Genomic DNA, 13,452 nt, shown 5'->3' with positions numbered 1-13,452 from the left:
GCAGATGGACAGGTTGGACTGGAGGTAGGTCGACAAGACTAGATTTCACCAGAAATTGCAGAAATGGACAAATGGCATATGCGTCCAGCACAACAGTCTTCCGAGCAGGAATGGTCTGTGGGGTGGTGGACAGCATCTTCAAAATGCCATGATAGTCATCGGTTGTTAGCTTGCGTCTTATCTCCAGAATCTTGTGCACCGCCTTGTATCCAAAAGGCACAGGATGAAACTCAGAGCGTGATAGATAGTGCTGGTCGTAGACAACATCTAGAGTGTTGGTGCCAATCAGAACAGGGGGCTGTGTCATTCGCAGGTCCCGTACAACCAAGGCCAGGGTATTGATGTCCATCTCTTCCCCTATGAACTCAGGTGTGAAAGTCAAACAGAGTTCCACATACCCGATGTAAGGCACACATTGTCCATTGGCGCCCTCTACCTCCAACAGATTATGCAACGGCTTTATTTCGTGGTCTGAGAGGTAGGTGTTGTAGAAGGAATGTGAAACTGTGGTGACTTGGGACCCCGTGTCAAAAAGGCAATGGAAGGTGGTCCCTTTAACCTTGACCTCGCCGGTGCTTCTTGTACCCACCAACCCCTTTGGCAATGGGCAACGTGGTGATGAATGCTTAACGTGGGGACATTCATTGGTTGCAGCTCCCGCTTGTCCCTCAGCAGAAGCTGCTTCTAGTTTGATGGCTTCCGTTTTTCCCAGGATTGCTGCTTGCATTTGAGCTGGCGGCATTTCTCTTCCACCAGACTGGGATTTGGCTGACTGGAACAGTTGGGGGCTATGTGACCATCCTGCCCGCACTGGAAACAAAACCAAGGCTTTGGCCTGTTGGCTCCTTGACCAGGTTTTGGGTTCTTTTTGTTCGACTGGGTGTCTGGTTTAGCAGGACATCTGGCTCTGAAGTCGCAACATCTGTTTTTTCAGTTCTTCAATAGCGCTTGTGTCTGAGGTATGGTCACATGCACATGCACTAGTGCTATGAGTTTGCAGTTTTGCATGGTGCCTCACTGATGGAATGTGCTTCTTCATTAGTGTCTCTTTTGCCAACTGCCTGTCCTCTTCAGTTCTGAGCATAAACAACAGCTCTGAGAAGGGAGGTGGTTGGTCTCTTTTCTGTTCCAGTTGCAACTTATCACGCCGTTGTCCCAGCACCCTCTGCAAAATTGCTTCAGCAAATTCAGCAGCTGGAATACCACCACGCTTAACCACGCTACCAAGAGCGAGCTGGAGTCTCTGCAGGTATGAAGATGGTTGTTCTCCCTGGTCTTGAAGAATGTTCAGATATTTGGCAAACAGCTCCTCCCCATCTTCAACTGTGGCATAAGCGGAGTCAAGCACGTGCAGAAAGGTAGCAGGCAGAACGTTGGGTCCAAAACTTTTCACCAGGTCTGCAGCTGGAGGGAGTAAACTTTCCAGTATGCGCCTCATGATGTGTACCGGTGCTAGACTTGGATCTGCATTCAAAAGTTCAATTTGAGATCTCCAGGACTCGTAATTTGCTTCATGCTGTGGTTTTGGAAGTTTTTCTGAGAAGGTGCGTAGTCGGAGTGAAGACATGGGCTGAAAGTTAACATCGTCTCTGCACACAATGTGTTCAACTACCACCCTTTGGATCTCAGAAGGATTCAGTTCATTGCCAGAGAGTGAGATTCTTGGTCCAACATCTCTAGCTGGGGTTGGTCGAGGTCGAGGTCCTTGCTGTGCAACCGAGGAACGATTCCCAATTATCTATTCGGACCTAGTCCGGCAAAGTAACTTATCATCCATTCTCTCTTATTAGAGAACAACTATTACAACATTTTTAGCATCTATGATATCTGAATTAGGGTTCTAAAACCCTCAAGTTTCTTCAAAAGTAGTCCCTAGATTATTTATTATTTTTACAGTAATGTACCTACCGTATTTTCCGCACTATAAGGCGCACTTAAAAGCCTTTAATTTTTTCAAAAAACGACAGTGCGCCTTATAATCCGGAGCGCCTTATATATGGATAAAACAACCGCTGACTTAAACCTTGTTTATACTTTCGCCTGGCAACGGAGCGCGAGCCTCCGCTGACTGCGCGCGCAACTCCCCATACAGACGAGGCATTTATACTTGACGCAACTGTTTTGTTTTAGACTGAACACCAGACCATACAACTGATTTAGACGCGCAAACTGGGTGCCGGTGTGATGAGATATACTACTAATATCCGTCTGCTCGGGCAGATAATGCTCAAAGTCATGCATCTTCGGATAGGGAGGCGCGCGCGCGCTGTTACAATGACGTCATTTTTGCCACGCGCGCGCCTCCGCATCCGGAGATGCATGACTTTGAGCCGAATCTGCCCGAGCAGACGGATATTGGTTTTTTTATTACCTTCGCGCTCATGCGGACGCGTCGAGTATAAACAAGGTTTTACAGCTCAGCAACTTGTTTTTTAGGCTTGAAAAGGTTGGTGACCACTGCATAACGCAAACCCAGTCAAACGTTTGACTGCAGTATCTTCTATTCTATGCGCCTTATAATCCGGTGCGCCCTATATATGAAAAAAGTTCTAAAATAGGCCATTCATTGAAGGTGCGCCTTATAATCCGGTGCGCCTTATAGTGCGGAAAATTAATCCGTAATTGTTCAAATCATGAGATCTAAATCATACAGTCCTACAGTCTAGTTTGATTGAAACAAATACAACATCAATAAACATCACACAAAATTAATTATCATGCTAAGCTTAAACCATTAGTTGGTTCACATCTTCCTCCAGATGTGTTGATCATCTTGTTGCCCCATGGACGTTCCATCTTCACCAGGGTGATTCTTTGCGAACCGTTGCAATGGGCTCTCCCACGTCGGCAAGGGAGGTACGTTAAACTAGCACGTCCTTGATCCCCCACTTGACGCTGTGCGTTGGCGTTGGTATTGGCGTGTGGTTGCTGAGGGCTGGTTGGTGTAGTTTAAGTCGAGATGCTTGGACGGAGGTGTCACCGCACCCCAGATGGGACCTTGTTTGTGGAGTGAACCACAAAAACAACCTGTGAATGGAGATCTTAAGTATTTTTGTTAATTACAACATCATGTATCATGTCGCCGGACTCATCTGCTTATCCGTCCGGTCGTCCTTTTTTGATGAGACCTGTACAATTTCATGTTAAACGGTAGCAAGACAATATTTCATACATTTGGAACAGAATCAGTTCTGTTCGATGAGATCCATCATGACATCCTGTAAAAAGTAAAAAGTTAAATATGGGGTGGACAGGGCAAGCTGGCTTGCTCTCTGCCTTCCAAAAGTTATACGCTGCACAGGTGTGGCATTGTTTATTTCTGCCACAACAATAACCCAGCTCAGGATAGTTAGTCAAAATCATTCATGGCCGTTATTTTGTTGGGTATATTTTCTTCCCTTGGTGGGGATATTTTAACCTGTGTGTCACTTTATAATTTTTTTAGATACAGCTGTTTTGATTGACATAATTTATTTGTCTTTGTGTTTCTCAGAACACCATATTTCACACACTCACTTTCACACACTCCTCTCACACACCCCTCTCTGGCCAGAGATTCATACATTCTTGTCTGCCATAGCAGTTTATGAACTGAATGGGGAACATATATATTTATTAGGAGTGGAATACCACTAAATCTGAACGGTAACAAAGTTCGACGAAGACAGAAACTACTGAACGTAGACACACTGTGGCATTCCCCTTGCGACAGTGTCTAAACGTTAGGATATCAATTTTCAATTGTCCGATGCAGTCGTCATGTGATTGAGTTTACACAGTGGACGTAAACCTAACTTTTCAAAAATCAAATAGATTAAACACTTTTAATAATAATCATATAGACCTACAATTGCAGTTGAGAGAATCCATCTTAATTTCTCAAATACAATTTGTCATTCTTTGCACAATTTCAATTTTTCAAACTTTTTGTTGTTGCAATAAGCTATTTAAAAGAAGATTTAGAAATCTTCACACAATCTTTGGTCCATGGACAAAAAGAAAATAACATTTCCATCTCGTACCCATGATGATGACAGCATGTGATTTCAAAAGTTTAGAATTAGAAAACATTGTTTCTATTGAATCTAGAAAATTACCTTTAAATGAAATGGAGTGACCAATATTTTTGCTTTTCTAGTCATAATTTCTCTTTAGACTCCTTGTGGCCTATATTGTATTTTTCTTTTCCATAGAATTCTGCAATATCAATAACCTATTAATGCTTTTACATAACTCTCACTGCCATATCCAGCCTCAGTTTTAACTGATTGGTGAGTCATGCTCTCACTTCTATTGCACTTCCTGCAGTAGAGCTGTTACTGACTGGTACCTATTGAAAGCAGATTCAAAGAGTTAGTTTAAACAGAGAAGAATATGAAGAAATATGAAGAATTATGAAGAATTGCTGAAACCAGTGGATAATCAAAAACAATCAAGTTAAATAATAACTAAATTTGAAGCAGTCTCTGTAGTGATCATTGAAAATGCAGCACCGTGTGGCTGATTGTCTTTCTGTGTGGATTGTCATTCAGTTGAACTTCAGGCTGATACATTGGATCGTCAGGCTGTGATCGCTCTCTCATCGGTCTGGCTTTTGATCCATCCTGCCACAAAATTTCATAATGCATGGCAAAATTGTCTTTAGGAAAAGTCTCAAGTGAACTGTCACCTTTGCAGGCTGAATCAGTCTCCCCATGCTGACCCTTCTCAGAAGTCTCAACTTCCTCTTTCAGGAGGGCGGCTGCAGGCCCCACTTCCTCTTTTATTTTTTCTGCAGTCATCCCACTTTTCAAGGCAGCTGTCTGAAATCTTGAACACTCAGAGAACCGCAAAAATCAAATTAAACAGCCAAATTTCCCTTAATTTCCAAAAGTCTCTTCTGGTTTACAACACAGCAATTCTTCAATTTATTAAAAAGCTTAGTCCTTCATTGCGGAAAAAAGCAAGCACTTCTTTGCAAAGACGCAGGAAAAAGCAGGAAAACTCCTCTAATTAATACAGTGTATAATGTAAACAAAAATAATTCTTTCTTTTCTCTTTCTTACTTACAAGAAACCAAAATAAAATGACTCTAAGATGTCTGTTATGTGCTTGTTCAAATCACAATTTATATTTAAAGTTGGTCACCCAATCTCATTCTCATACTATGCACAATGCACAAAAATGATCTTAGTTAAACATAAACCATTGACTCTTAGAATCTCTGCAATGGATCAGTTTTTTCACACTGTCTCCCACAAGGGATAACGGGATACAAATTCTAGACACCTTCATATAGAAAGTATAATATTTAAACACGTTCAGTTAATATCTTATTATTTTTTCATCACTTTAAGTGATTGCCTAAATTCAAAAGCAGTGAATTGCTTAAATTCTATTGCTCAGTTCTATATATCTCATCTACTTTAATAAATCTAAGTCTAACTCATAAAAGTTTCTTCATTACTCAAAATCTTCTAATTATCACAGAATGCATATTCCTATTATTATGACTTATAATTTTAACAATTTCTTCATTTTATTTAACCCTCTGGGGTCCTTCGGGTCCAAATGGACCCGAAGCCTTTAAATAAAAAAATGTAAAAAATCATAGCTTCATCGGAATGATCCGAAATTTGGTGACTTTGTTGGTACTTGGTATATGAACACCCAAAAAAATTGGGGACAGGATTTGAATAGTCTAAGTGGTTGTAAAAAAAATAGTCACACTCAGGACCTTCGGGTCCAAATGGACCCGCCATAGGAAATGAATGGGAAATTGGCAAAAATGTGACAATACTGAGTTTTTTTGTGCGTACAATCTACAAATCAGCCACGATCCAGAAAAAAAGCACACAACAGTGAAGGGGTGAATCTATAAAACATCAAGAGTGCAAAACAGACACATCCACACACACACACACACACACACAAACACACTTTTATACACATACACACTAATAAATTCAGATTACAAAAATCTGTTTTGAATTTTTAAAAATCACAGCTTCATCGGAATGTTACGAAACTAGGTGACTTTTATGGTATTAGGTATGTGAACACACAAAAAATATTGAGGTCATGATCCAAGCATGCTAAGTGGTCATCACACTTCTGCTCTTTGGTCAAAAATGACCCCCATAGGAAATGAATGGGAAATTGTCAAAAATATGAAAACACAGAGGTTTTTTTGCGCATACAATCTACAAATCAGCCAGGATGCAGAAAAAAAGGACTCAACAGTGAAGGGGTGAATCTCTAAAACATCAAGAGTGCAAAACAGACACATCCACACACACACACACACACACACAAACACACTTTTATACACATACACACTAATAAATTCAGATTACAAAAATCTGTTTTGAATTTTTAAAAATCACAGCTTCATCGGAATGTTACGAAACTAGGTGACTTTTATGGTATTAGGTATGTGAACACACAAAAAATATTGAGGTCATGATCCAAGCATGCTAAGTGGTCATCACACTTCTGCTCTTTGGTCAAAAATGACTCCCATAGGAAATGAATGGGAAATTGTCAAAAATATGAAAACAGAGTTTTTTTGTGCATACAATCTACAAATCAGCCAAGGACTCAAAAAAGGACTCAACAGTGAAGGGGTGAATCTCTAAAACATCAAGAGTGCAAAACAGACTAAATCTGTTCAGGCAAAAATCACTAGAATTCGCAAGCCTTTCTACAGAGAGCTGTAAATCCACTAGTGGTAAAAATGTGCTATTGCGTGATAAAAATGCTCAGTGTGTCCACCAGTTGGCGCCCATCTCATTTCAAAAATTGCTTTCATGAGGCCTAGGCTTGACTCTAAAATGAAATACAGCTTTAATAAAAATAAAATAAAAATTATATATATATAAAAAATTTCTATTATATTCAATGGGAAAAAATGGGTCATAATTATTGCATAAATATTAATTATAAATCATAAAATTATCTCAAAACACCAAAAAAGAAAAGAAAAAATATTATAAAAAACAAGTAAAAAAAAAAATATTAAGATTTTTTTATATATATATTAATCCCGCCCTCCGGGTCCATTTGGACCCGAAGGTCCCAAGTGTGACTGTTAAACGAAGGACCCCAGAGGGTTAATTGATTTCAAAATGTAAAAATTCATAAATCTCAGGATAAAAATATTGATCTATTTACTTATCCCACATGGAATCTTTCTTTAATTCAATCAAAATCAAAGTCTTTTTCAAACAAAATTTCAAACAAAAAGCAAGTTTCATTACTACAGCATCTCAGGGTATTTTCCCCTCCTGGATCTGGTTTCCAGCATGACAAGTTGCTATTTGCAGAACAAAGTTTCATCAACAGCTTTCTGTGCGTACTCTCAAAAACAACAAATAAAATACTCAACATATACTAATTTGGTTGAATTTAACCATAATCATTCATTGCCCTTAATAGACAAGGTAAAATCTTAAAAAATATATTTTTTAAATCACTTAAATCTTTTAGATCTGATTACCAGTTTTCTTCAAAATTTCTTAACAGAATAGCCAATTTTTAATTAAACATTTTAAATAATTTAGAAGCATTTTAAAGGAAAAATGTCAAGTCTGTCATCCTACCTTAATACTTTAGGTCCTTTAGCCCGACTGGAATGGTCCCTCTGTCGAACAGGGTTCTGCAGTCTGCAGAGTAAAGACAACGTGGTTCCTCGCTCCCCTCCATCCGACAGAGGGAGATTCCGAGGACTCCTGGATGGCCTGCCAAAATGTCGTGGATTTTTTCCTAAACCTAACTATCCGGGTCTCGTCTCCTGGCGACGTCCCCACTCGGGTAGATTATTCCCTAAACTAACTACCTGGGTCTCGTCTCCTGGCGACGTCCCCACTCGGGTAGCTGATATCTGAGTCTCGTCTCCTGGTGACGTCCTCACTTTGAAATCTTACCTAATCTAACTTTTCGGCTCTATTTATTGGTTCCCGTCCCCGACGTCCCCACTCTATAGATCACCGGACTACCTGGCTCTATTTATTGGTTCCCGTCCCCGACGTCCCCACTCTATAGATCACCAGCTTTTCTCTTTTTCTCTAAACTAGCTTCCTAAACTAGCTTCCTGCGCAGGAATAAATTGACAAACAAACCTGCAATTGTCCTTTAAATGCTTTAATCACGGCCGGGAGATCTTCCCGAGCAGTTCTCAGGGAATCTCTCCCAAGAAGCTAGGCCGGAGGATCTCAGACAAATTCCATTGAGAATCCCACCGAAAAACACATATACCACAGTTTTTATAGTATAGAGGTATGGCATAAATTTCAGGCTGCATTACATAATTTCCCCACTATTTGATTGGTTCTTCATATGCAAACCCCTCTGTTACTAGGTAAAGCAAACTCTGATCTTGTGATTACTTATCACAAGGTTTTAATGATGACTTCATTTGTTCTAACAGACTGTCTAGTTTAACTTCCCAAAACTATGTTATTTTTACCCATAGACACATACTCAAAGTCACAAGTTTTTCCCCAAAGAGTTTGGAAACATTAAAAGCATATGATGTTCCTGCAAGAAAAACAAATGTTAGTTAATTTTAGATTAGTTAGGTTAATTTAAAGTTGATTAATTAAAATCCACCACAATTGTCATCACAATCTTTTGATTTTGATGTCAGGATAAGTTAGTAAGGTGGAGTATGCTAAGCATCTAGCTTGAGTTAAAAGAAATCGTCCTTGCACAAGTAATTCAGCAGTCTTATGATGGGTATAAATTATGACTGGATAGCCTATTGTAATAGCAGAAGCTTTATCATAAGCAAAATATACAGCAGCTAAGCCTTGTTGATAACATGGTGGGTAGCCTTGAGCAACATTATCCAATTTGGTACTATATTATGTACCAATGGTAGCAATTTGGTACTATAGTATGCGATAGTATCCTTCCTCCAGAAGGATGGTTCCTCCAGAAGGAGGGTTCCCGATACATTCTTGTAGTAAGGGCTGACTGAGCAGGATCTGCTTCTTGAGTGACTTCGAAGTCTCTGACGATCTCTCTGTCAGGCTTCTTTAAAGGCTTGTCGCATGGAGTCAGTTTCTTGTTGAATTGCTTCTTCAGTTATGTGAATGTCTCTTTCTAGCTGTTCTCGTTCAGCTGCGATCTGTAGGCTGTCTTCTTCCTCCTCCTTCTACAGGTGTTCTTTAAGTTCTCGGAGGGCTTGGTCTGCACTGTGATAGGGATTGTTCAGGGTTGGGTCTGTGTTTGGCCTGGCCGGATGTCTCATACTTGGCTTACTGTCTTGACGTCTTTCAAAGAGTCGGGGCAGTTTATTTATATTATTTAAGTGGCAGTTGTTTACCAGTTAAATCATAGGGTGTGCATAAGGGGGTGGGGCTTCCCCCATCTTTCCCTTAGCTTGTATTCCCTTTAACAATTTTGCTCCCTGACTTCTAAATAAATTCAACACCTCCTGTTCTTTTCCCCTTTTCTCATCTCTTTTCTTACTTTTATTGTGTGCTTTGTTTTTTTTTATTAGCGCTCCCATTTCCCTGCACATAGCCAAATCAAATGTTCCCTCCGCTGGCCACTTAGTATTTCATTTTTTGGTCCTTTTGTCCAACTTTTTAGATTAGCCAATTAGCCAAATCACTTGTTTTTCACTTTTCTGTTATGTTGAGGAATTCAGGTACCTGTTTAGTTTTTTGAAGATACTTCAAGATGGTTCGTATTTGTACCTCAGTCAATGGATTCGGCGTCACGTCTCCTAGCCAATCATGTATATTGCGTTTCCAAATTATGTCCTCCCCAGGCACATCAGTTCGAAATTCCAGATTATGTTCTCCTCAACCCACCGGCCTCGTGCAGTTAAACTTCCTGCCCTATATAGAAAAGTGAGAGATGGGGTCAATTTCACTTCATGGCCTCCTCCCCACATGGTGATTGAAATGTTTTCAATTCCTCTTTAGTGCAGGTTTCTAATTTTAATGGCTCAAATAAATCAGTCAATTTTTTTTTCTTTTTTGTTTAAGATTTTTCTCCCCATTTCCTCTCCTGCCCCTCCTATTCGTCCATCGTTGCGACATTCTCAGTTGGTACTGACTGCTCTTCTATCTCTTTTTTGACAACTGGCTGCTCTTCTATCTCTTCTCTGTTTTCATGAATTTCTACCCACATATGACTGGTATGGTTGGAGTTGCTCCTCAAAACTACCACTTCCACCAGCTTTTCCAGTGTCCAATTACCAGTGCTGGTCTGATTTCCCCTCCCCGTCCGACTTTAACGATTGTCACTTTCCCACTGTACTGGCCTTAGACATGAGCTCACCACCATATACATGTTCTTCAAAATCGTGGCTAGGGAAGGTCAAATCTGTTCAAGTATGGTCTTACGGCTTCAAGGGTTATCTGTCTTTTGATGACCTTAACCCAATTCAATAAGGGCCACTCATCCTCAAGTTGATTCAGATTTGTGATTTTTGTCAATTTTTGTAACAATTAATTTTTCTTTTGAGCCGTCAATTCTTGTATCCGCCCTTCATCACCTATGAATTCTTTTTCTAACCAAAAATGATTTTTGATGCCTTTGGTTTGTCTTAATGCCTTTTTAAAGTCAATTTCTTCTTTTCTTTCTCTCAGTTCCTTCCTATACTCTGCCTCATAATGATCTCTCACTCTGGTCCACATGTGTTCTTATCTTCAGGCTTAAAAAAATATAAAAATATATATATTTAAAAAAAATAAAAAAAACTCTATCACTGTCACCTTATTTCTTTATCTCAATACAAATGTATTTAGTCTGTTACTATGTTCATTCACACATCCGGGATTTCATTCACACATACACTTTTACTCATTTTTTTCTTTTTCTTGTAACAAATGGAGAGACAAAGTTAATTTATTCAGTTTTTGTTCAGTATGGGCTGTGTTTCCCAATCTGGATCACAGCGTTTGCAATCTGGAAAGTGTCGGCAAGCCCAGTATCTGGGAGTATTTTTTATTTTATGAACTCTATATTTTCTTAAATTCTTTATATTAATTTGTTTTTCATTGTCCATTGAACTTCATCAATCTTGTCTTTCCATTTTTAATCAATTTTTCTTAAATACAATTTTATGTTCTATTTCGGAATAAATCACTTCTTGCTTTATTTTTATCGCACTTCTTGCTTTTTATCTAACTGACTCACTTGCTTATTTTTTATCTAACTGACGCACTTCTTGCGTTTAAGCACTTCTTGCTTTATTGTACTTATGCATACGCTCCTTCTTGAGACCTGGAAATTACCCCCTTTTGATTCCTTATCAATTTTAGGTTCTTTTTGGTGGTGTCTTTTATTTAAGTCCATTACCAACCTGGCGTTAGCTTACCAGGAGCCACACAAAACAAATATAAGCAAAAAGCTGCTTGCCTTATTTTATGGCACGCCTTTCTTTTGTGAGGCCTCTGCCAGCACGCCCTCCCTGGTCACCCCTCAACCCCTATCCGCTTCTGGCTGAAGCTCGCCAAGTATGTTGTAGCAAATTCAAAGTTCTCAGATTTCTCGGGTCTCAAAGAAATCTCTCAAGAGTCAAAGTTCCAGGTCTCAGAAGAATTAACTTTATTGACACGCAACAAATTGAGATGCCAGCTGGCTATCTGACTTGCAATAGTCGACGATACGAATTATCACAATAATTATTTTATATCAGTCGATATCGATAATTATCACGATAAATGTCAAATCTTTTTTTCTTTCAAGTTTAAAGGCAGATTTTTGCTCCTAAGTGAAAGTTGTAGAAACCAGAGCGTTAAAGCTCCAGTATGCGACTTTGGTATTTGACCACAAGAGGGCGCAGTTTCCAACAATAACAAAGCTGAAGCTTGATGACGCTATGAAGGAGGTGACGATGGGAGATGTCGTTTTTAATGCGTTTTCACCATCTAGCGATATATCTACATGGAATTAATGAATCATGATCACGGATGAGGTAATTTATTCGTTTTTGTATTACCTGTATGTCTGATCGTATTATTTTATGTCGTCATAATTAATGAACTGCAAGGAACGTGGAATGTTATGCTATATTATCCCGTTACAACATACAGCTATTTGTCAAATGATTTGTTTGGTTAATGTTGTGCAGTTTTACGTTTTTATGGTTAATGCCATGTTGTTTAACGTGTTCAAACCAATATCTAAAAGTAAATTTGAACGAACATTTGCAAGTAATGACTAAATATATTTTTTTAACATCATATCCGATTGTATTTAATTGTACTGCCATAATCTCGGTCACCACACGTGATAAAAAGCCTTACCAAAGTACAAAGAGCAATATAACTTTGTTTATAAGTGCTATTATTGACAGTTGCATGTCTTACCTGTCTCAATACACTCGCGAGAGAGTCTCTGTCAAGTCCAAGATTGACGCGCAGCTCTCTCCATCTCGAAATCGCTTGCCGATATTTATCCGGGTTTTATTCCTCCGTTTGTCACACAGTCCGCGACTCCGCGTGTATCCGAATATGGACGCTTTCGTTTTGTTGGCACTTCAATACTCGCCAAAGAGTTCGTGATCCATAACAGCTATAACCATACAGTCTATGGCTATAACGCTTTAACCACCACTTCCGCATTTGACCATGCGATATTCCGGTGTGGTGGGTCATATTTTTTATTTTATTCTTTTTTTATTCTTTGTCAGACGTCTTTATTGTTTATTGTGATAAGAAAAAAAACCTCAAAGTTTGTAAAAAAAAAATGTAAAAAAAAAAAAATCCGGTGTGGTGGAATATCCTATCACATGGTCCACACCGGAAAAAAGGATAGAGCGGACATTGCGTCACTGGGGCGCGACATTTCTTTTCCGGGACGGCCAGTTATTTAAAATCGGAATTTCTCTGAAATAAAAAATCTTTGGAGACTTTTGAGATATTGTAAGTACACAACTGGAGGAAATATATCACACTGTGCAAGTTATTTTCGGAAATTTTATTACAAAATTTCTACATATTGGAGCTTTAATTGTGGTTTTAAACTACTCTTTATTGTCTGAACATATCATGACAAACACTTGCCAAACAGGTGAACATTTCACAAATCTGAGGTAGAACATTCAAACATTTGTCATTTTTCCTTAACAAAATAAATATCTTTTAGTTTAGTTAATATCTTCTAATTTTTTAGTTTCTGCATGTGCTAATGGGGGTTATTGTTTCAAGTCTTGAAACGGGTTTGTGTTGCCTGAATTTGATGGCACGTATCTTCAGCACAGTTTGCATTGTAGGCTGCAATATTAATATTACATATTTTGTCTCGAAACGCATATTTGACAGTGAGTTGACAGTAGTATTAGCTTGAGTTAGGATGCAGATTTACCATGTTAAATTTGTTCATTAACAAAAACAGTAACATCTGTTCATTTTTTTTAACAACCTCATTATTTATTTTATTTGGTATTTGTATGAAAAATAGTAACCTAAATACATGATTAAATATTGTAATTATATTCCATTAGTCCTTTAA

The 13,452-nt window shown here is 38.8% G+C and overlaps 1 protein-coding gene across 1 annotated transcript in view; it reads left to right on the top strand.

The window, feature by feature from the left end:
- larp7 (La ribonucleoprotein 7, transcriptional regulator) overlaps positions 1-13,452 on the top strand; it is a 42,409-nt gene that overhangs the window by 25,257 nt on the left and 3,700 nt on the right. The window lies entirely within an intron of this gene.

Source organism: Squalius cephalus, assembly GCF_949319135.1.
Source record: "Squalius cephalus genome assembly, chromosome: 3".
Taxonomy (NCBI): Eukaryota; Metazoa; Chordata; class Actinopteri; order Cypriniformes; family Leuciscidae; genus Squalius; species Squalius cephalus.
The sequence above is the reverse complement of the archived record's forward strand: the minus strand, read 5'-3'. Positions and strand labels throughout refer to the sequence as shown.